Source organism: Columba livia, chromosome Z, assembly GCF_036013475.1.
Source record: "Columba livia isolate bColLiv1 breed racing homer chromosome Z, bColLiv1.pat.W.v2, whole genome shotgun sequence".
NCBI classification, from domain to species: domain Eukaryota; kingdom Metazoa; phylum Chordata; class Aves; order Columbiformes; family Columbidae; genus Columba; species Columba livia.
The window spans coordinates 81064368-81089330 of record NC_088642.1 but is presented as its reverse complement, the minus strand read 5'-3'; the positions used below and the strand labels follow the sequence as shown (position 1 = coordinate 81089330).

The window sequence follows — 24963 nt, the reverse complement described above, 5'->3', positions numbered from 1 at the left end:
TTTTTGCATGTTAGAAGTTAATATGTAACTGTAAAATGTAATATTTCAATTATATTTTTAACACCTGTGGATAGAAAAAGCTGCACCCTGTATAGTCAGTAAAATCTACCGGCTTTTTCTCTCCCTCGAATAATCTATCACCATCACTTCTTTTCCGGTTTTGTCAGTTTATTTTCAGCAAATTTACCAGAAGCTCAGGTTCAGAGCTCATGTTTGCTGCATTTCAGAGGACTTTTCACCACCCATCCAGGGCAAATTCCTGGACCAGACTGTGCTACAAACAAGATGACTTCAGCCAAGTGCTAAAGAGATTGACCCACAGATTTTTTATTAGCAGTCATCTGAATGCCCATGAATTTTTCACAGCCTCTTCTAAAGGGAACACATCTCCAATAAAGCCTGTGTTATAGTCACACCTTGAAACTCTGCGTTCAAATAGGATCAAAATTAGGCAGAATGAGTTCATCTGTCTTTCTTGATTACACTTCTTTCTTTTTTCCACAGACACCAAGAAAGAAGATCTCAGTTTTAATATAGGTTCAGCAACATTTGTATAAAATATCATTGAACTGAAAACTAATGATTTTTGAGGCATAAGACACAAAAGCAGAAGCAATTGGGAACAAGAGCACTGTGAAATATGTAAGTGATCTTGTGAGGTTTTCATTTTCTCTGTATATTTCAGTAGATTAGCAGCATTTTTAAATGAAAAAGTGGTACTCTCATCTTCTTCTTTCTCTATAAAAAATCCAAGTGATTTGAGGACTTGGTTCTTTTTTCTACATGGGTCACTTTTGTCAGTACTGGGTGTTGTGCTTTTTCTCTTCTCTTCACAGGTGTTTACAAGTCCTCCTTTTTTTTTTTGTTTTCTTATTTTTTTAATCTGGTGAAAGAGCTGTTTTCAATAAGTAGGAATAATTGACAGCTTTTTTTTCTTATTCCATAATGGTAAATATTTTTACAGTGTGAGAAAATATCTGTAACCTGTGCTATTTCAGACTTTAACTGTATTGTTTCAGGGTAGAGATGGGGGAGGCCAAATGGAGAACCGATTTTCTACAGAAATTGATGTCTCCTTAGATCTGTAAACATTGAGCTAAAGTACTTGACTTCCTGAGGTGTAATAAGTTACTTCCAGCAGTTGCTAAGATATCATTAATAATCATACGTGCAATAAATAACAACATGCGAATTAGCTCCTAAGAGATATATGGCTGCAAATTGCAGCAACAAATCACCGTGTGTGTAAGAGAATGATCATTACTCCAGTGTGTACAAAAGCTGTTTTAACAACTGTATTCTTTATGGTGAAGCTCACCCTAATTAGCCTTTCAGATTCCCGAGGGAAATGTCTGCAGAGCATTTGACATTGTGATGTTTGATCTAGCAGGGGGGAAGGGAGGTTTATTTCTAAACCTAGAAAGCACGGGGCCACGAGCTTAGCTTTCAATTAGGTCACTTCTATTAATGGGGGTAGGAAGTAAATAGTCCTTTCAGGAAAACAGTTTGGAAGTAAATGAATTACTTAATAAGTTTGGTATATGTAAATGTTTCACAAGATAGCTATTTAATGGCAGGACCAACTGTATCTGCATAAGTACACACGTGTATGCACTAAAAAAATCACTTCTCTTTTTCTTCTCCTAGTTCTATGTCACTGAGATTTTCCTGTTCACCTGCTCTGCTAACAAGTGCTGGAATATTTTAGGAAGCTGATGAAATAATGCAGTAGGTCAGGTTTTCCTAACCCAGATATCAAGGAGGCAGGTGGAGGTTGGTGTTGATACAAAGCCACCCATCCTCCCCCACCATCCTGGGTTGGAATCAGTCAGACATTGGAATGCGTGATGGTTGGACACCTCAATACCTAAACCACAGGTGAAATGTTTCCTAAAGGAAGTCTGAAAACCACTAGTGAACTTCTGAGCTTGCCTGGGAAAACCAACTGCTTCAAAGGCAGGCAATCCATATTGCCTGGTACACTGGATAGCCTGAGCAAACTGGCTTGTAAAATAACTGGTTCTCCTCCTCCAGACAATAAATTCCAGGACTGTCTCTTTTTGCAAAACACCAGCACATTTACCAAACAGACAGTGATGGTGATGGGGAAGATGTTGGTGTGTTATGTGAGAGCTGTCAGTGCATTGCTCCGCAAGCATGATGCTGGAGTTCACACCAATATTTCCAGCAATCCCAGAAGAGCAACTGAACAGTAAGCTCAGGAAGATGGGGTTAGAACACAAAAAAAGGAGCAGGATTTAAGCTACTTTCCTACTTTCTTTTTTTTTTTTTTCTTTTTTTTTGAGAGAGAGAGAAAGATCTATCCTACTGCCTCATTGAAATTGCAACCTACCCTTTATTCTCACACGTGTCATAGACAACCCAGAAACCTTTATGGAGCTATAGATTCTGCCATGACTACAAGTTACCTTGTGTCCTTTAGTGGATTTAAGCCTGTATTTGAAACCTGTGTAGTATCTAGGGAGTGGTTTGAGATAGCAGTTATTTGCTCAGGTGTTACAAACCTAAAGGCGTCTACCTGGTGTTTGCAATCATCTTTCACTAAATAGATTCAAAAATCAAAGGCAAGCCATTTGGTAAGGCATACACATATAAATTATCATTTTTTAAAAAAGGAAGTGTTAGATAGGTTTTCTTCTGTACTGCTAGTATATTGCTTGTTACAGAAACAAATTTCCTACATTATAAAAATTACATGTTTTCCCTGCATACCCCGACAGTTCCAGCTCTAATGAGAACAGTTTTAAAAAATTCTTTCTAATAGGTTGACATCGTAAAATGATGCTAAGAGCTTGCAAACTGAGGAAATGCAGCACAGTTGCCTTTTGTTGCTTCTTTGAAATAACTCTTTATTCCAGAGAGAGAGGAATCATGTCATGGAAAACATTTGTTGCAGTTTAACTACTAGCCTAAGCCATTCTCATGACCAAATTGGCCCAATTCTCACCTCAGACTCCATCATGTTTTACATTCATTTATTTTGATAAACAGCTGATGCAAACTTTGAAAAAGATGTGATGTGATCAAATTTTCAGATTTCAATGGCGTACAGTTTCTTTGAAACATTAAGTGCCACAGCATACACAAAAGTGGCTCTTGTGCCTTCGTTTTCATTGAAGGTGGAATCACCTTTGATATTTGGGGAGTGTCTGCATGGTAGAGGAAAACCTTGTTATAATTGAAATGTAAGCATTGGCACTCTTTGCATAACAATTATAATTTGCATAACCCTTTAAATAGGTTTTCTTTTTAGCCCTCTGTTACATTATGAAGTGACGCAGCAATGTAGATTAAGTGGATCACTGACTGCTCTGGAGATGTAGTTTTGATCCTATATTCATAACAATTCTCTGAAACATGCAATATGTTTGCCCAGTGGAAATGTGATAACTTGTAAATTCATAAGTCTCTGGTAGTATAAGGCATAAATCCTGCAGCTGGGGAGGGACTTGTAGGTAGGCTTGAGAGAGTATCTAAACGAAGGATTAATTCCTTAGAGGGTCAGACTGTAAGATGCTGAATCAACAAGCACTTCAGCATGTGCATAAGTCCCTTTGAAGCCAGCCAGACTCAACACATATTTCAGTGCTTTGCTGAATAAAGGTGGGAACTAGTGTGTTTAGCTTTTAGCACATGCTCAAGCATTTTTTTTTGTTAAACCAGGGCCAGAGTTGCTCAAAAAAAAAGAATTATACACACATGCACTGGCACCACATGCTAGACAGTTTATGAAGAGTAAGTTTTTCCACAACAGAATCAGCAGGAACTATTATTAAATGCAGTCATGTCAATAACGCGTAGTGTAGATCTGTGAGCCAAGTGGAAAATAGCTCTTGTGCTCAGTGATCTGCTCTGACAGGAAAATGGGACTCCCCAACACCAAAGGAAAGTAGAGGCTACACAGCAGAACTGATAAGTGGAAAGGGATACCAATAAAAATCCAGATGCTTTCTGGAGCACATGTGAGTATACACGAACCTTGAAAGCATGTTGATTATTAAAAAATAAAATAAAAGTTTTTATTTTTATTTCTTTTCCATTGACTTGACCCATTTTAGCAATTGTTATTTTTCAAGGTGTTCAAAGAAAATCTAATGGGTTTTTTGCTAGTGCACAGGCCTCTGGATAATGTCCTTGCTTGTCCTTTTCCTTGTTCTTTTATGTGTCAGCAATTATTGACCTCAACCTTCATTTTTGATGAGCTATATAAAACATTAATAAATGATGAGGGAAAAAAAATGTTGTGGCGCATGATAAAATCACCTGTATTACAAATAAAATGTTCACTCCTGAGATTGTCAGCTATTTTTACATTTGGTACTCAAAGTGTTTAAACACAGGAGTGCTTTAAATGAAATAAACAAGAAAATCCATTAACAATTGGAGTTTTCTTAGAAATGGGTGAGAATACTGGTTCTGTACTCCGGACTGGCAGAATATGATAAAGGAAAGTGTAAATCTTTCTTTAGTGAAAACTATGAACATAACCACTATGATCTTTTTAAACAGAGAATTTGAGACAGCAGAGAAAATCAAAGGGAGAACCAGATTTCATATTTTAGCAAAACTATGATAGCCCAGGGGATGGGAAGAGGGGATTTTTCACAATATTACCTTTGCAAGAGGGAAATTTTTCTTGTCCTTGTTCCCTGTTTAATGTGTCTGTTTTTCTAGAAGAAGTAGCAGCGTCTCTGGGAGGAAGATGCCTTCTCCAGCACAGTGAAATCACAGACCTGCGGCAGCCGAGTTTATCCTAATCTGTTGCTGTCTTTCCATAAAATGTGTGTCAAAGAGGGAAAAAAAAATAGACTGTTAATAAGACTATGTCTTGCAAAAGTCTGCAGATTTTTTGCTAGGGGAAGGCATCCTGCAGTACCTGGAGAGAGGCGAAGAGTCTTTGATCTAGACCTGTGTTTTTATTTGGCTATCTGGAAGCTTGATTTATTCGTCAGGTCTCAGGCTGACCCCTCTCCACAGCTCAGCCTAGGAGTTTGTTAAATACAAAATGAAAGAATGTGCGTGACTTTATTATGTTTTATTAATGAGTTTATTAATATTTTAGGACATTAGCAGTGGCCAAGCCAGGCTGCTCTGTCTACCGGACCCCAGAGGAGCCATCAGTAGGTGTTCCCACCAGGACCCAGAGGCATGGACAAAGGTGAGAAGCCGTGATGGTCCCTGGTCATCCTTGTGTGAGTTGCACTGCTGTGGATCCCTCAGGCTGAGCCCATCTTCTTTACCAGAATCACCTACCTGCTTCCAATCCAGCTTCTTTCAATTGTCTTCTTGCAAGGCAAAGCTGCCAGTGAACTCCTTCCTCCTCAACCCATGACCTCTGTCTCAGAAAGAGACAGGCAACAGTCATAGACAAAAGTAGATTTATATAGATATAGATATATGTATATAATTTTTTTTTCCCCACATGAAGGAGTTAGATATACACTCCGATCAGAGTTACCTGAGGGAAAGGAGTCATGGCTCTCTGTCCTTTCTTCCTAGGAGGGGGAAATAATTCTTAGATGCACAGATGCCTCTCCCTGCTCTTTGCCCATCCCCAACTGGAGACAGAGTGAGAAGAGGCAGGAGAAATCCTGGTGGACACTTTGAGCTCTTCTTCACAGAAAATACAGAAGTGGCTATGTCAGATAGGTCTACAAATCTATAATATTCTCCTGTTGCCAGGCAGTGTCCAGCAAAGAAATTCCCCAAAGTGGAACAATTTGGGATGTTTACTCAGTGAGCATTTTGTGTGAAGTTATGCTGTGAAATAATACTGATTTAGGTGCATGACCAAGTTGTACTAGTAGAGGATGTTTACAGGACTTTTTAAATTATTTTTTTGGAAGAGGAAGGAGCTTTTTCTTTGAGAGGATGAGGGATACAATGGATTCTGGTTGTGTGCAAGTGGATCTCTGCACCTGGGGCTAACTGTAAACCAGGGTCCAAAATGGGTCTCCTGTTCTGTGCTAGGCTGACACCCAGGTCACCCCTTTCATGGCTCAGATGCATTTTAGGCTGTGTAGGGTGACTAAAGGACAAGAGTCTGGCAAAGAGCCACACACGGACAGGAGTCAAACACAGACATACACCCTAAAAATCCATATGCTTTCATTATGGATGTTCTCTGGCTGAATTAACTGTGTTGTTGTTGGTTAAACTTGAGTGAGTTAGTCTTTTCCTGAGATCACAAACTGTCTTGGAGTGTTTCATGTGGGCATATGAGCAACACTATAGCTAAGAAATTCAAAACAAACAAACAAACAAAAAACAGGTGAAAAAAAGAAACAACAACAACAACAACAACAACAAAAATCGCCCAAACAAACAAATAAAAAGACAAAAAAAAAATCCAAACAGTGTGGCTAAGTTTAGGCACCTAAATCCATATTTAGGTTCCTAAAAATAAATCTGGTTCTCACAAGGTCATATTTTTTTTTAGAATAAAGCTAGTAATTTAGGTAACTAGACATGAATTGAGGTGTTTGAGTTTAGCCAATTGGACAGTAACATTTTTTACTTAAAACCAAGCCTTTCTGCCTTTGGAAAATACATCTTTGCTGGAAATGCAAGAAATTTGTATGTAAAGTGTTTTACAGACATTCTCTGTTCTTAATTTTTCCACAAAGAAACAATGTTTAAAAAAAAAAAAAAAAATCTGCTAGCTTTTTTAAAGTAGAAGATAATTAATGTAAATCAGTCCTTAGAAACAATACAGGCTTATTTTCACATTTGTTTAGGATTAAGCTGCTTCCACAAAGTACTTCCACATGTATGTTAATTAGTTTTATAACAAAACCAACCATCCCACAATGAAGAGTGAAGACAAAAGTCTTATGAACTGTGTCTTATTCAATCAACATTTATCTCTGCGTTCCAGGCCAGCAGGATCCCCTTTAGGCTTAGCTCCTGCTGAGCACTCTAGATGTCCATTGCTCAGCACCTGACCAAATCGAAGACCTTTGGGTGCTTGGGAATGGATAATAAGCTTTCCCTTGGAGATTGTTCATGTGCAGGAGGTCATACGCGTTCCTCTAGAGTACTGCCAAGACTCCAACCTTTGTTTCATGGTCACATCCTTACAAGAGCCAGAGTTGCAATAGGTTCATTTCTTTCTCTAGTATCAAAACCGAACACTTTTATTTCAGTATAATCTAAACCAACTAAGTGTCAATAACACCTTGACTCAGTTATTGCCATGGGTAAATTGTATATTCTCACTTTTTTTTTGGTTTGTCTTTTTTAGTCTTTACTCCATTCCTACTCTTGGGACCTGCTCTATGCAAGATAAGAGCTCTGTGCAAGATAGCGGCTATGACACAGTGACTCTTGACGTATGTTCTTATAAACCACTGAAAACACATGCAAGCCTCATGCAACAACCTTCCATTTTTGCTGTATTACTTTCTATACACCATAAGTGAAATCATAGAATCATAGAATGGATTCATATAGCGGTTTGGGTTGGAAGGGAACTTAAAGATAGTCTAGTTCCAACCTCTCTGTCATGCGCAAGGACACCTTCTGCTAGACCAAGTTGCTCAAATCTGATGGGATGTCATTCTAATATCTTTATTGTGTATCTGAGTCTAAGGACGCAACCAAGGGAGGATTTGATGGGAAGGGAACAGTAGAGTTATGACAGCCTGGTGTAGCCCTTGCTGCTGGTAGGAGCAGAGAAGACACAGCAACAGCCTCATTCTTTGTTCCTGCCTATATGCTCGGCTCTGCCAATAGCTATTTATATCTCCACACTGTAAACTGGATCACTAAAAAGACTGAGGTTAAAGACAGTCGCTTTTTTGGAGGGGTAATGAAAGGGAACTTTCTATCCACCCTGGCCCATGAAGTCAGCATGTCATGCAACCAAGCCCTTGGAAAGCTGAGAAGCTCTTACAGTCCAGCCTGGCCTCGTGGCTATGCTTCTAAGCACACTTTTTCTTGGGCATTTTGGCTCTCACCAGATTTCTAGTTCCTTTATAAGCTGAGTCCTGAGCACCCAACAGGTGTGCTGTCCCACTATCAGTGATGCAAATGAGGATTTTATTCAATAGAAAACAGAGTACAGGGTCAGTTGGTTAATGCATAGGTGTCACCTACCATCAGGAGCAAGACATACTGGATGGTATAATTTGATATAATTTGATTTCTGTTTCCTCAGGTATTTTCTTCTGTTCTTTTGTTATTTTCTAACAGCATCATTATTTAAAGGACCCAAGTCATACTTTACCACAGTTTTCTCAGCAGTAAGCAGCTGGACTATAGAAAATAAACAGTGATGGTTACTTTTTTCATAAAATTTGATATATCACACTCATTGGTTGTGAATTTAAGCCCATATCTGGGTCCTGTAGCTGCCTCCCACCGTCTGATTTCTGTGTCCAGTATGTATAGACCATAATCGTATTTTGGTATTTTGATGGAAGTCAGTAGTTATTAAAGATCATATCCCAAAAATTGCTGTATACACAAATCATATTTTAGATGCAGATCAGGATACTTGACTTCTTTTCAGAGCGAAGAGTGACTCTGCCTTATCAGACATCTGTCGATACTGCTATTTCTGAACTTCAGTGGATGCTGCATCACACAGCCACTTTGGTTTTTGTCGTCAAAGCAAATTCTTCTGCAGCTCTTCAGCTGCCTCTCTGCCTTTGGTGCCTGATACTTTCTGCTGTTGGTGACTGGGTGGATATGTGTTATTTCCAGTAGTGCAGTGTCTTTGCCAGAATCCTGAGAAGCTTCTACACAGCTGTTATGCTCTTTGAGCTGCACATAGGTATGCTTTTAGCATTTCACATAGACCTAGCCCTGGGAGGGGGTTAATAGCTTACCAAAGACAACTTTGGTACCACACACCAAAGGCTGCAAAAGTAGGTGGAAGAAGATTTGTTCTGGGATGAATCCAGCAGGCATGCACTTCATAAAACTTCTTAGATCTAAAATTGAAGCAATTTATCTCAAGAATGCATGACTGGGAAAATTGTAAGATTCTGAGAATGGTACATTAACGTCTGTGAATTATTGGGTGATAAGAGACTATAGATATGAGGGCTAGGGTCAAATAGAAATCTAAATCATTGTGCTTCTATCCTCAGAAAACCTTACAGGGGATATGAGAAGGAAGGAGAAACTTTCGAGGCTACCATAGACAATGGCAAAGTGTCAATGATGGATGCAGGGACAAGTATAAAAAAATAAGATGCACTTGAGACCTTCCTGTGTAACAAATAATGTTAGCATAATTAAAATTATGTTATTAACTGCATTTCTTCAGTATGAAGCTGGTCCTCTGAAACAAGAGCAGCTGTTGTTAGTGTACCTTAAGCTATTTCCAAAGCAGAATAAATCAGGGCAGATGGAGTCCAAACCTTAAGAAGGGATAGGGAAAGAGTTAAACAGCTGCAACTCCTTTTGTGAATCTGTGTGGATGTGCTTCTCCAGGTGATAGGATTTAAGAAGGTGGGGCAAAAAACATCTGCAGCCTCCACTAAACTTGGGTTTGTAATCTGAAAGAGGAAGGACCTTTGCACAAGGGCAGGACTGCTCCTCAGAGAGCTGTAAGCATCCCAATATAGCACCCTCATAGTGTATACTACAGTGGAACAGCTTCCATCTATAAGCACCTCTTAGGTTGGAATGAACATTTCCTCTTGGCTTCCTCCTGGGAAAGTATCCATCTTCTGCTGGAAGGTCAAATGAGCTCTTCTACTGGATCAACAAAACAAAAATTAATGAAGGATATACTTCATTCTGCACAGACAGAACTTCACAGAATCACAGAATGTCAGGGATTGGAAAGGACCTCAAAAGCTCTTCCAGTCCAATCCCCCCGCTGGAACAGGAACACCCAGATGAGGTTACACAGGAAGGTGTCCAGGCGGGTTGAAATGTCTGCAGAGAAGGAGACTCCACAACCTCCCTGGGCAGCCTGGGCCAGTGTTCTGTTACCCTCACTGGGAAGAAGCTTCTTCTCAAATTTGAGTGAAACCTCTTGTGTTCCAGTTTGAACCCATTGCCCCTTGTCCTACCATTGGTTATCACTGAGAAGAGCCTGGCTCCATCCTCCTGACACTCACTCTTTAACAATCTGTAAACAATGAGGTCACCCCTCAGTCTCCTCCAGGCTCAAGAGACCCAGCTACCTCAGCCTTTCCTCACACGGGAGATGCTCCACTCCCTTGATCGTCTTTGTTGCCCTGTGCTGGACTCTCTCCAGCAGTTCCATGTCCTGCTGGAACTGAGGGGCCACAACTGGACACAATATTCCAGATGCGGTCTCACCAGGACAGAGTAGAGGGGCAGGAGAACCTCTCTGACCTACTGACCACCCCCTTCTAATCCACCCCAGGTACCATTGGCCTTCCTGGCCACAAGGGCCCAGTGCTGGCTCATGGTCATCCTGCTGTCCCCAGGACCCCCAGGTGCCTTTCCCCTACACTGCTCTCCAACAGGTCATTCCCCAGCTTATACTGGAACCTGAATAAAGACAAATTTTGGCCTGACAAAAAAACATGGCTGGTTCACTATTTCCTTTTTTTTTTTTTGACAGAAATTAAATTCCCTCTCAGACAATGAGGGCAATTCTGTTGCCTGAGAAATTGATAGACTTACTCAAGGTGTAAGTCTTTCTAACATTTCCGGCAGTGAGCTTTTTGCCTTCAAATTCTAGCATCAGTGTATAGGTTGATGTGATTTCATAGCACAACAGGAATCCCATTGCAGCTTAGAATAGTTTTTAATCTTCTACACATTATTTGAAACAGCTGGATTAGGGCAGACACAGCCTTGGAGGAGGTCAGCCAAGTAGGATTGTGAGGGTGCATTTTCAGAGCGGTGCATAGTGATCTAGCCACGCGACTCCCATTAGTATAAATCACTAAATCACTGTGCACCACTTTTAAATATAACCCCTAGAGTCACTTTCTTAAGGAACCTTATGGAATAGTTTCACAGACCAAGTCTGAAAACCCTTTATTTCACTAATATTTGCCTAACTCCACTCCTAAAATAGTATTCTTTGCACTACTGCACTTGATTAACTAATTGAAAAGTCTTGTGCAGGTGTTTTGCACTCTGTCATTTATATTTGAAGTCATCATCTAGGCTTCAAGTCAGATTTCAGCAGAGAGATGGAGTTACATATTTTTATGTTTACCTTTATTCAGGAATGTACATTTTGCATCTTTCAGCTAGATGTCTGTGTGAATTACTAATGAGCTGGTGGATATTTGGACGTCTTTCTGAATAGACCTAATACAGCAGATAAGAAAACATGACTATTTAAAATGGAACAATAATTTTATTTTTTTTCTCCATGCTTAATAGTTAAAAAACCAAAACCTAAATCTTCGATTTCAAAGTAAACTGCTATCCACTTTTAACTAATAATACATTTAGCTGCTTGACACATCAGCTGGAATGATTAAATTATGTAGCAGTAGAGATATCTGGAGAAGCAATGACAGGTGGTACAAACCTACCAACAGTAGTTTGAAATGGTGGTGCGGGAGAAGCATTTTCGAATGTCAAGACACCAGCACCAGCCTCACTGTTTTCTTTTGAAATATGATTTCTGGTTTATATACTTTTTTACCATTCAGTCATAACTTCTTGGTTTTAGTGCACTCTTTTTGTTCAGACTGAGAGGCATGTACTTGTAGATGTGCATATGCATATACATAGGTGAGGAGACATAAGGATCAAGTCATGCTTTTGCTTTTCTTTAGGTCATCAGAAGGATGTTGAAGAGCAAGTGGGTTGCCAGAACATTGCACCTACCTTACGCAGAAGCCTGCTGAAAGTGGAAGACGACATCTGAGATGAACACAATCCACCACTGATAAGCACAATTGTTTTTCCTTTCAGATCAAACTGTGGAGAGAGAAGGAACAATGGGAAGACCATCATATTTGCACTTCTTTCATTGACAGAACTGTAGTTGAGGATTTCTTAGCTAATTCACCTACCCTGGGCATGTGGGAGTTTTTTCCTGCAGTTTTAACAAGCCACTGGGGTCTGCTCTGTGCCAGCAGTAGGTTAGGATAGTGCTGAGTTTGAGCTGCAGTAGAAGTAGCCTCTGTGCTCCTTCTTCCTCATTTAATGCTGCTGTTGAGGGAGAAATGGAAGTCAGTTTTTTATACAGTCATAGAACGGTTTGGGTTGAAGGGCCCTTCCCATCTCCCCCAGTGCCACCCTTGCCATGAGCAGGGACATCTTCACCAGCTCAGGTTGCTCAGAGCCCCGTCCAGCCTGGCCTGGGATGTCTCCGGGGTCAGTTCATCCACCACCTCTCTGGCCAACCTGGGCCAGGCTCTCACCAACCTCACTGTGGAAAAGTTCTTCTTCATGTCTGGCCCGAATCTCCCCTCCTTTAGTTTAAAATCATCATCCCTTGTCCTATTGGAACAGGCCGTGCTAAAATCTGTTCTCATCTTCCTTATTGGCCCCTTTTAAGTCTGGAAAGGCCACAATAAGGTCCCCCTAGAGCTTCTCTACTCCAGCTGAACACCCCAACTCTCTCAGCCTGTCCTTCCAGCAGAGCTGTTTCCAGCCTCGGATCATTCCTGTGGCTCCTCTGGTCCCCCTCCAGCAGGTCCATGTGTGTCCTGTGCTGAGGACCCAGAGCTGGACCAGCACTGCAGGGGGGTCTCACCAGAGCAGAGGGGCAGAATGACCCCCTTCGACCTGCTGGTCACTCATTATTTTTTCTTATATATTTTTTCTTTTTTTTTCCTCTCAGTAGTTTATTAGTCCTGGAGCTATGCATATGGATGAATGTTTGAAGCTCACCACTTGTTGGAAGAGGTCTCTGTGTCATTTTCAATTACAGCAAGACTGAGAAAACTATTCCCACTACATCATTGAGAGATTCACAAAAAACATCTCTAGAGTCACCCAGAACGTCCTTGGGCTACAACAAGATGCATAGTCACTGGTGGCTTGCTCTGGGAATAGGTGCTGGACATCTCTTCTGCCCTGATGCACTTTACACCACTGTTTTTTTTAACAGGAAAACCTCAGACAAACAAATTGGGGTCAGACACACAACATATTTTTCATTTAGCTCTTCAAGAACCACTTACGCTTGCAGATGCTGCTGGAAGCCTTTTGCTGTTGATGTGTGACATCAAGCAGGCAACACCCAGCCAGAAAAAGCTGCTAAGGGTGTCAATCCTGACAGAGGCTGAGGGAAGGTCAGAAGGTCCAAGCCGTAAGAGAAAAAACCCTGACCATGTAACTGAGGTTTAGTGAAAGACACACGTCTTAATGCTTAAAATACATTTCTGCTTCCTTCAGGGTCTGACTAACCTTTCTTGGCTGGCGGTTTGCTGGTTTTGGAGCCACCAAAAGACATGCCCACTGGGCAGCTGGGTGTCCAGCTGCTTCAGGCTGAACAGCTTGAAATGTCTGGTACAAACTGATGGGACAAATTTCTCCAGGAGATGGGGGTGATCCAAGCTGAGTTTTCCATGCTCAGTATTAAACACTGTAGTTTCCTTTTCAATGTAGAGCCTATTTTTGCAGAACTTGATTTACCCAGCCTTGTGAATCATAGAGTTTTGAGAAGAACATTGGTCCTTGTGGAATTAAAAAGTAATTATTCCATTCCTCTAATAAGATGGGAAAAGACAAGCCTGATGATTCATTTCCTATACTCTTCACCAGTTTTTCTCCTCAGAAACAAGGGCAGAACCACTTCTCCTTCCCCTCTGTCCAAGGCTCCATCTCAGTCTCACAAACATTCAGCAACAATGACCTCATGAAGAAGTGGTCCCCAAGACACTTCCATCTTTGCAGAAAGCCCACGTGCTCTCAGGAAAGCATTGGATATGACACATCCTCTGTTTTCCTTTTCCCAATGATTCAAATTCAGCATCCATGAGGCCTGAAACTGTTAATTCTGTAAGCAGACATAATTGCAAACAAACACTATAACTTAAGTTTTGATTGCTTAGAGGGAATCATAGAAAACCAAGAATTGTGTCAGAAAAAGACATGGGATAAGTTATTAATCATTGACCAAATGCTGCACCTTCTTAATGTATAGGTATATTTTCCAATAAATATAAGACTGCTTTGATTTCTAGAATTATTTTTCGAAAGTGTTAAATGAAAAATATGATTTTGCTCAAGACATATAGAAAATGAAGTGAATAGGCCTTTAAGGAATTTTAAATTATTGGAAAGATCCCTGTCTACATGATGAGAGAAAAATACTATTTCTCTGAGTGCAAGTTACATATTTAGTGGTTTCTCTACACCTAAAATATAGTCCATTAATCATGTCAGAATACTTCATTTTGTTTAGGTCTTTATGTCTAGCAAACCGTTTAGTCTAAACTAAAGATCTGTAAGCATCCTTTTTATGTTGAGGAAATGATGTGTTTCAATGTCAGAAAAATATATATTTTTTTAAATAAAAAAAAAAAAGACTTCACCTTGAATTAAAACAAAACATAAAACTTTTAATTTTTTTTTTTACCAAATTGAAATTTCACAGTATTCCCTTTAAAAACAGGAAGCAATAGAAACCATTTGGTGTTTTTGAAAGGAAATATTTTTCTTAGGTTCCTAAGCTCTGTGGTTTCCCTCATGTTGACCTGGCAAAGCACTGAAGAGCTTGGGATCTGGGAGGCACTGGAAACTTGGTGAATGTCTTTGAGATTCAGGAGCCAGAACTGCAGAGATCCCTTTTGGGCTGAGTGTTAAAACGTGCATAAAAGCCATCAGTCTTCAAGACTGAGGGTTTGGTGGGCTGAAACGAGTCCAGAACCTACTAACTTTTAGAATTACGCAATTCAGTTAAGCACATCACCAAAAAGTGAGGCTAATGCCTTGGTAGGGAATATGGGAGGAAGTCATGATCTGACTCTGAAGGTATGAGTGGAATAAGGTCAAGAGACAGACTAGATCTACTGAAGCCAAAAGAAAATGTTGGTACTTGTGTTAATATGTGTAAGCATATCATTAACTAACTTTGGTGGCAGATGGCATCTAACTGTTAAGCAGTGAAGACCTGAAAAAGACTTCAATTTACACACAGTGAGGTCACAAAACCTCCTGATACATTGCAGTGCTCTGTTTATAGGCATTTAATGGGACTCTAATGTGGCAGCAGGGGATGGATTTGATGAACTGTGGTGAACTCAATGAACATTTCCATCCTGTGTGCCACAAACTGCTTCAGTTTCTCCAAATAAGCATTTGTCTGCAATGCTGTTGTTGAATTTCCAAGTTGGTCTACTTACACGCCAATGGTATGGATGAGACTACAGGGTGCTGACATATTGGTGGAGGGGATTTGGTGGATTGTACTTTCTTCTCCAGTGTAACAAGAGAACTCCACTGCAGAGTCTAATAACTTGATGAAGCCTTTCGAGTATGATAGTGGTCTTTATAAAGTCTTCTACATGCAGTTGGGTGGAAGCTGGTAGGGCTCATGGAAGTAAGGCCATTGCAAGTAAGTGTCCAGAAAAGGCAGGTTTATCAAAATTCTATCCCAAAAAAGGCAAACTTTAGCTGTACCAAAAGTTTCAGTGGCATGACCTCTCTGTTAATAGACTGTGGGTGCTCTGTGTCATGCACCCCTGGGGACTTGATAAAGAGTGCTGTCATCCATTTCTGCTCATGTGTTTTAGTTGGCTTCAACTGAAAGTCAGTATGTAAGAAGTGGGAAGGAGAGTTGGAGTCATCCTAACGTGGTTGGACACCAAGGTCAAGGATTTGGAAAATACTCCACAAAGCCCCACAGCTTACATGTACCCCATGTGAATTCTGCATTCATTTTAAGAGGACATAGATTTCACCACAGTTGTGATGTACTAAATCTGTTCCCTCCCAGGGATATTTAAGGGACAATTGTGGTACCTTGGGCCTTTCCTGAAAATATTGCATCATCAATTGTGTCAGTGATAAGCCTTGAAAGAGTTTCTAACTCCTGTGCTGCAATAAGATTTTCCTGGTGATTTCTTACTGGTAAGAATATGTGTCCTTTAATCCCCTGAGTTTTCTTTGTCTTTCATAGTCAGGTAATGGAATTTATCTTATTTATTTGGCCATGATGTCACCTGGAATTTCTTGCTATTAATTCAAGATTTCTAAGATGTCAAAGTCTCTCCATTTGTGAAAATAATGAAGAAATTAATATAAATGTAGAAAACAAAAAAAAACAAAAAAAACAAACAAACAAACAAAAAACAAAACACCTCAATAAAGTAGTTTGAAAATAAATCCTGGGTTTATTTATGATATAGAACCAGCTCATGCTGTTTTAGCTTTCAGAGGAGGGAGGTTTGAAAAGCTGAGGTGCTCTAGTTTGCCAGTGGAGCCCGAAGGGGATGTTGGCTTGAAATTATAAACCTAACAATATAGGAAATACTGAAAGAGCCTTAACAATAACCTACCTAAATTGCTATTACATTCTCTGAAGTGTATTTCATTCTTTTAGAGTCTCTGTATGATAGACACTAGTGGAAAGAACTTTTCAATCATTTTATTTCCCTGTCCTCAATGTTTCATCCTTCTCTGGAGTGCTTTGAAAATACTGGTCTTAAATGGAAGGGCACACAAGAGCACCCCATCAATCTTTACGTTGCTCAGTCTCTCTGTTAAACCTTTTCCTCTCATCACAGTATTCCCAAATTTGAGAAGCAACATTGTTCAGGACTACCTGATGTTCTGTGGATATGCCCACATTTGGAGCGACTCATACAAATTAAAATTCCTCTGGGAATATGTTCAAGTAATCAATGTTGATAAGCAGCAATAGTTGCTGGAAGGGCTCTACTGCAATCTATTCCTCCTATGTTCACAGCATTGCTGATTATTTAGTATAATTTTTAAACTAATGAAAAGTGTTTTTGCATAAGAAAATCACGATTGCAGTCAGTACCTGGAAGTTTTCACAACAAAGGGATTTTTGCTTCTGTTGTGTACACAATGCCCTACCTTACAAGCATGAGTCTTGATTAGAGCCTTCAACCTTTGCCCGAAAAGCAAAAGTGGGGCAATTTCCATTGAAGTCAGTGAAACTGATCTTACGGAATGAAACACATGCTTAACTGTTTGTCGGACACACACTTTTCACAAAATTTGTACTGGGATTGGTTAAAATCTTTACCTACCTGATTTTTTTGGGTCATGGGGTTTTTGCCCCAGGTGTTAAGTTCTTTAGGCTCCAGATCTGACTGTGACCACTGTGTTCTAGTATGAAACATTAATGTCCCTGATGCAGAAAAAATTTCAGACAGCAACGAATGCAGAGAATGCCATAAATACTAGTGTGATGGCAGATGAAAAACAACATGTTCCAGCGATGAGCACATTTTGTTTCTCCAAAGGCAGCATGTAAGTATTATGCTCCGTCCTAAATTAATTGATGTATAATATTTTGCAAGACCACCCATTATTTCCTAAGAATTAGCTACATCAGATGTTTCAGTAGCCTAATAAATGAACGAACAAATGAAAAATGGAAGATTTAAGAAACTGGTTTTGTATCTCTTTTGATGTTAATAATGTTAACAAGTGTTTTTTTTTATATTTGGTCCAGACCAAATCCTTAGTGTGTGTATTTCAGGTGAATGGGAAGGATAACAGTAGGCTTGACGAATCCATTGGCTCTTTGTTTAGCTATAAATATAGCCTTTTAAACTACGTGATGCAGGTATGAGTATTTAAATTATACTTGAAAGGTGCCAAGAGAGATATCTGTCAATCTGCGGTCACCGAGTCTTCCTGGGTAAGGCCTAACAATATTTTTTTTTCTCTGATCCAGTACTCAGTTGCACACCAGTGCCCCTGGCCCCACTTCTCTGGGGGTTTCACACTGAACACAAAGCTGGCAGCCTCAGCGCCGCACTGCAGTCTCGAACCCTGGGCTCAAGCAATCCGACAAACTCTGCCTCCTGACAGAGCTGGGAAAACAGGCACACACCACTGTGTCCAGCAATTGGGAGTAATTAGGCAATCTGGACATCCTTAAATCCACGGGTCATGATGGGATGCACCAATGGGTGCTGAGGGAGCTGGCTGAGGTCATTGCTGGACCACTCTCCATCATCTTTGCCAAGTCTTGGGAAACGGGAGAGGTGCCTGAGGACTGGAGGAAAGCTAACGTCACCCCAGTGTTCAAAAAGGGAAGGAAGGAGGACCGGGGTAACTATACACCAGTTAGCCTCACCTCCATCCCTGGGAAACTGATGGAACAGCTTATCCTTGGTGGCATCTCAAGGCATATCGAGGATAAGAGGGTCATTAGGGGTAGTCAACATGGCTTCACAAAGGGGAAGTCGTGCTTGACCAACCTCCTAGCCTCTTATGAAGACATAATGAAGTGGAGATATGATGGCAAAGCAGTGGATGTGGTCTACCTTGACTTCAGTAAAGCATCTGACAGCATCCTTACACCTTACATCTCCCACAGCATCCTTACAGCTAAACTGAGGGACTGCGGTCTGGACAATCGGGTAGTGAGTTGGACTGTGAACCAGATGAAGGAAAGAAGCCAGAGAGTTGTGGTCAATGGGGCAGAGTCCAGTTGAGGCCTGTATCTAGTGCAGTGTCTCAAAGACCATTACTGGGGCCAGTATTATTCAATATCTTCATCAATGACTTGGACGAGGGAATAGAGTGACTGTCAGCAAGTTCACTGATGACACCAAGCTGGGAGGAGTGGCTGACACGCCAGAGGCTGCGCTGCCATTGAGAGACCTGGACAGGCTGAAGAGTTGGGCAAGAAAAATTTAATGAAATATGACAATGGCAAGTGTAGAATCTTGCATCTGGGCAGGAACAACCCCAGGTTCCAGTATAAGTTGGGGAATGACCTGTTGGAGACCAGTGTAGGGTAAAGGGACCTGGGGTGTTAGTTTCAATGATGTTTAGGATAAAAGAATACTGAAATACAGAACTGTGATAACTAATTGTTCTGCTTTGGCAGTGCCACAACAGAACATTTTAATTTTTTATGGCAAACTGATTTTGTAAAACATTCAATTCAATGAAATGTCTGCTGCAGCCCAAAACAATTGAAGTCATAACGAAATGCTCACTAAAGAAAGAAAGAAAAAAAAAAGGTTTATTGACCTCAAGTACTTTTCAAAAGTAAGTATTTATGAAAGGTCTCTCAAAAATCTTGGTGGCTAGTTAGACTTGTGTGTTTAAGAGCTAGTTTCTGCAACTAACAGCACACAGGAGAATGATGTACACTCATAACATGGGTCAAATGACCTGATCAGTGCTGGCAGTAAACATGGATGAAGCAGAATTTGCACCTCTGTGTAGACATAAATTGATTATAACCCAGCAGGTGGCATAAAATCTTCAGATGGAGCTTTTGTGTTGCTACCACTCCTCCTTCTGTGTTGCTGGTAATCCCAGGAGCAGCGAGGGGAGGGGAGGGGAGGGGAGGGGAGGGGAAGGGAAGGGAAGGGAAGGGAAGGGAAGGGAAGGGAAGGGAAGGGAAGGGAAGGGAAGGGAAGGGAAGGGAAGGGAAGGGAAGGGAAGGGAAGGGAAGGGAAGGGAAGGGAAGGGAAGGGAAGGGAAGGGAAGGGAAGGGAAGGGAAGGGAAGGGAAGGGAAGGGAAGGGAAGGGAAGGGAAGGGAAGAAGAGAATGAAGAGGAGAGGAGAGGAGAGGAGAGGAGAGGAGAGGAGAGGAGAGGAGAGGAGAGGAGAGGAGAGGAGAGGAGAGGAGAGGAGAGGAGAGGAGAGGAGAGGAGAGGAGAGGAGAGGAGAGGAGAGGAGAGGAGAGGAAAAAGAAAAGAAAAGAAAAGAAAAAGAAAAGAAAAGAAAAGAAAAGAAAAGAAAAGAAAAGAAAAGAAAAGAAAAGAAAAGAAAAGAAAAGAAAAGAAAAGAAAAGAAAAGAAAAGAAAAGAAAAGAAAAGAAAAGAAAAGAAAAGAAAAGAAAAGAAAAGAAAAGAAAAGAAAAGAAAAGAAAAGAAAAGAAAAGAAAAGAAAAGAAAAGAAAAGAAAAGAAAAGAAAAGAAAAGAAAAGAAAAGAAAAGAAAAGAAAAGAAAAGAAAAGAAAAGAAAAGAAAAGAAAAGAAAAGAAAAGAAAAGAAAAGAAAAGAAAAGAAAAGAAAAGAAAAGAAAAGAAAAGAAAAGAAAAGAAAAGAAAAGAAAAGAAAAGAAAAGAAAAGAAAAGAAAAGAAAAGAAAAGAAAAGAAAGAAAAGAACTTGCTAGTCTTGCTATATTTCTTTGGAATTGCATTAAACTGCCATAGAGGTATATGTATAATACATATCCTCAGATGATCCGCCAGTAAGGACTTATTTTGCAGAACAGCAGTTGTAAAGTGCTGTTGGAAAGCAGGAGTTGAAGTAACATTTGTAAAAATACCATACCTTACACTCCAGCACCTGGAAAGTTCGAGGAAAACTTCTGTGCTGTTTTTTCCAGCTTGTTATATAAGGACAATGTTGATTGCTTATTCTTTATTGTTCTACAGTATTATATCAATAGGAAATGCTTCTTTTTTTTTTTTTTTTTTTTTTTTAATTATCCTGTAAATAGAAGGTAAAGTTTTGGGTTGTTTTCAGACATTTTGATAGAGAATTTTGGATGTGAGAGATAATAGTTTTAGATTTAAAACTGCTTAGACATCATGATGAAAGACGTCCTTGATAGAAGATTTCTAAGATAAGACAGTCTGCAATTTTTTCCAGAGGATGAACTTGTATTTCCTGTTTCACAACACTATGGTTTAGAAACTGCCAGCTAGACAGACAGATTTATGTTGCTATTAGGTGTTTTAGTTTTCTGTGGCTTAATGGTATTATTTTATTTTTTTTTTTTTCTTTAGGGAGGCACTTTATTGTTTTCTATTGCATTTACCAGAAATGTGTGTACAAGTACTGAATCGAGAAAAATAATCAAGGACTTTAGGACATGCTTGGTTTTTGTTTGAATTGACATTGATAGATCCTTCTATTTCTTGTCTCTTGTTATTTAAATAACACCTGAAAAAAATGTATAAGGAGGTATTCTTTGCTTAAGAGCATGTACTCCTGCTTTCAAGGTGCTAGAAAAATGGTACACGGAGAAAAATTCTTCTGCTCACTTGAGCTCTAAACTCAACCACCATCAGGGCAGAATGTAGCCAAAAATAAACATGGATTTCTCTTTTCTTAAAGGCTTAAATATTTTACCATATTAATTTTAAAAGAAAGATGTTTTAAAGACTCTCTCTGTCATGTTAACCACCCTTGTGTTTTTACCAGATTTCATGTAAAGGGGAAAATGGTGGATTTTTTTAACAACATTTACCATGAACTCTGCAAATTTTGGGCTGTTCATGTGTCTGGAATTTGTGCCTCCTGAAAGAGATTATGCAGCCTGTGGAAGTCACATTAGTAGCTCAGGACTATCAGATTAAACCTGTTGTTATGCAGAGAAAAAGCAGTAAAAATACTAAACATGCATAAACCACATAAAACATATTACAGAGGAATAAATTCAGTGCCTGTATATTCACTGAACATGTCAAATTTTTGGTTTACTCATGTCACCTGGGAGATCAAATTAGTACATGAGAGATACTGAAATAATGAGAAAGCAAATTATATTCTTTGGATTGTCACATATCCCTGCAGCCTTTTGACTGTATCACTGGATGTTCCTCACTGACATCAGTTTTGCAATTAGTGACACAAACGAGGACAAACAAGTGCAATGTCTGCGGGAGGGAAGCGACATTTTGCTTCTGGTGGGTGCAGAAGAGGCGGGGGTGGGGGGTGGGGGTGGTGTTTGGGGATTTTTCCCTAATCATCAAACCTCACCAAGACAAACAGACACATTCCTGTTCTGACTGGTGCCCCACCATCAAGAGCTTTGTCCAGCCCTGGATCTGTTGAAGAGCTCTCCAGTTTGGTTGGACCGCTCGGAAACCTCTCTTCCCTTGTTTAATTTTATATGCCTGGTTTCGCACCATCTGCAGAGGTATGATTAATATTCCAGGCAGCATTTCATAAAATCTTTTTCGATGCTTCTTTGTGCCTCGTGACTGACGTCTCTTCACTTCAAGGGTGATTTTCCTATTGGAAAGATGAGGACGTGCCACACCAAGTATCACCTTCAGGAACAAGCAATATAAGTCCTATAATGAGCTGGGTCTTTGCAGAGCCTGTAATTGGTGACAAGGCATGGCAGCTTCATATCAGACACAGATGTACAACACGAGGCTTATTAATGAGGCTGGAACATCACAGTCAAGAGCCTTCCAGTCACTACCAGACAGAAGAATGTAATATATTCTGCATGTTGTTATTATGCCCAGTGTCTCCAATTTGCATCACAAAACCTTTGGGCAGGCCAATTCAAGCTAATCCAGGGTGGGATCCCACTTCTTCTTAGATGGACTATCAGCGCCGTGGCCTGCAATCCATCATTCTCGATCCCAGCTCTTGCAGACGGCAGCAACAATCATCCCAGCTTGCAGATCTTCTCACTTTAATTGGGTTAGTTTAGTAACCCTCCTTGTATTAAAGTCAGCTTGGAAAGAGATGTAATATTTTCAGCTTATGAAGACCTAGAAACTGGCCATAGTAAGATTCGATTGTAGATCAAGAAATAAGATTTTCATCATGTTAGGAAATCTTCATGGAAATATACGTGGTAAAAATAATGAAATAAAAAGATTAACAAAGCATTCTGAAAAGATATACACAAAGCAATAAGAAATCTGACTGAAAATCAGTTATTTAAGTTTTTCTATCTGGAAGAACGACTTCAGTGATTTATTATTATTGGGTCAGTGTATTCTGAGTTTGTTTCTTGTGTGCTTTTAGTATTAGTTGGAAAAACACACTCATTTTTTAACCATTAAATACATTTAAATGAGTGGAATTTTTTTTTTTTTTAGACAGAAAACATTTTTCCTACTTTAAAATAATAATAGATGACTGTTAAAATAGTGTGGTGTGGGTTGTGTTTTGGTGCTTTTTTTTTCCTCATTGGACCTTTTAAGGAGAAGGATTTCATGTAAAAAAGAGGGTCCACCCTAAGTATGCTGACACTGTAAGTTACATTACTTTTCCTTTCTAGAAACAATCCTCCACACATTACCTGGCATGAATAAACCTCTGTGGAAACTGTGTTAATATCATGAAATTCGGTAAGAAAAAAAATGGCAAAAGAAAGAAAATCTGATTCCAAAACACTTTTTGGTGTGAGTCGTGAAAATCTTTGCTAAAGATCTGTTCCTGCATTAGCACAAACATTTCCAAAACACAACTAGTATGAAGGGTATCTCCAGAGTGTTGTTGATTATATTGAACATGTTAAAATATAGGTTTTTATTGAAAACACTGCTGGTATTTTTTTGTTGTTTTGAAGAAGCTATGTTTCTGAAGTGACATGACTTATGCCACGAGCAGAAGAGGATCCTGCTGGGCAGCAAGCCACTGCACTGAATTCCCAATAGTGACTAAATCACTGCAGGCTTAGCCTACAAATTTCTGTTCCTTTGCTGACATTGGCCTTTCAGCCAGTAATTGAGAAACATTACAGCTGATGCCAAAGTTATTGTTTGTGGACAGTTTCATGGACAAAGTATTTTATTTTATCTGAAATACAGATTCACTCAAAGAGGTAAAAGATATGACTTTTTTTTCCAGTTTAGCTTTCACTTATCACTTTCCTTTGAGGCTGACACATTCAGATCTAATACTTTTGTGTGTTAATGAGTAAAATAATGACCAGGGAACTCACAATCCTTTAAGAGGCCAGATGTGAAAATGCATGTGGTAAATCCACATAATAAAAAACTGTTACTACTTCTACTGGAAGCCAACTTTTTATTTTTTCTGTTTGCATTTTAGGGTTTTGCTTTATTCTTCTGGTCATGACTGCATTCTTGTTGTCTAGCTTCTCTTATGTTTTTAGCTAATGTATGATCCTTATGCCCTGTAAACTGTTTTTAGGATCCAACCAATGACAGAAGTGCGAAGTGTAGTTATCTAATGTTACTTGGACTTTCTCATAACATTTTAGAACAAAATTTGATTATTTTCAATTGACGTTACTGTTACATAATGTATCAGTATTTTAATGAATTCTGTCAGAATGGCATAATTATCCTTTACACAGAAGAAATAATATCTTCTCACATATCAAAAGCAGTAGAAATCGATGCATTGACTCTAGAGAACCTGAGTAAAAAAGTGTAATTTTTCAGGGTTGAACCCGCAGTGAATGATTTTGAAGGAAATATCAAAGGATTTGTAGTTTATTCGTGACCACTTGTTGAATTAAAGGGGTTTTGTGTAGTTTTTGGAATGTGGCGGTCATCACTTTTACCTGCTCAAGCAGAGGTAGGGCAATATTCAGGTACCAAGGAGAAGAGAGAGAACAAAACCATATCATGTTGTAGTGGACACTATAGCCAATGTTTTCAAAATTCTAAAGGAATTCGTTACAGCTTCATTATTGGTGGTGTGGGTTTTTTTGTGTTCTTTGTTGATTCGTTTGTTTGTGGTTTGTTGTTGTTATGATTATTTTATTTTATTTTATTTTATAATTTAATTTCATTTCATTTCATTTTATTTCTGGAAACCTTTGAAGGCCAAGTTCTTCTCCGTTATGTGGTATGGATATGGCATGAACACAACACGGATGCCAGCCCCATGAAGAAATGAGCACAGGTCTGCCAAGACACTTGGTGCTAAGACCTGCACGTCATGTCACAGGACAGGGAAAAGCCACCAAGCCCCAAAAAGAGAGGCAGAAGAGAGAACTTCTTCAGGAAAAAAATGATCTAGCTGTTCTTTGGACTGATGTGGTAAACATTGCAGAAAAGAAAAAAAAGAATGTGCTTAAGAGCTGAAATAGTTGTACTTTTGCTGGTGGGCTCTAAATTGGCCTATTCTGATATTTTACATTATGGCCAAAAGGTCCTGTAACAAGGTTTTCAAGTTCTTGGCAGCCCTAACTGGAACTTGATTATC

The 24963-nt window shown here is 39.6% G+C and overlaps 1 long non-coding RNA gene across 2 annotated transcripts; it reads left to right on the top strand.

The window, feature by feature from the left end:
- The first annotated feature begins 413 nt into the window (after positions 1-413).
- Positions 414-16017, top strand: LOC110360563 (uncharacterized). 2 transcript variants are annotated; one of them, XR_002416514.2, is made up of 3 exons: positions 414-642; positions 5084-5179; positions 11748-16017. It is a non-coding gene; the product is annotated as an uncharacterized LOC110360563 (long non-coding RNA). The 2 variants fall into 2 exon arrangements; XR_010469079.1 differs by lacking the exon at positions 414-642 and adding an exon at positions 3864-3983.
- The last annotated feature ends 8946 nt before the right edge of the window (positions 16018-24963 follow it).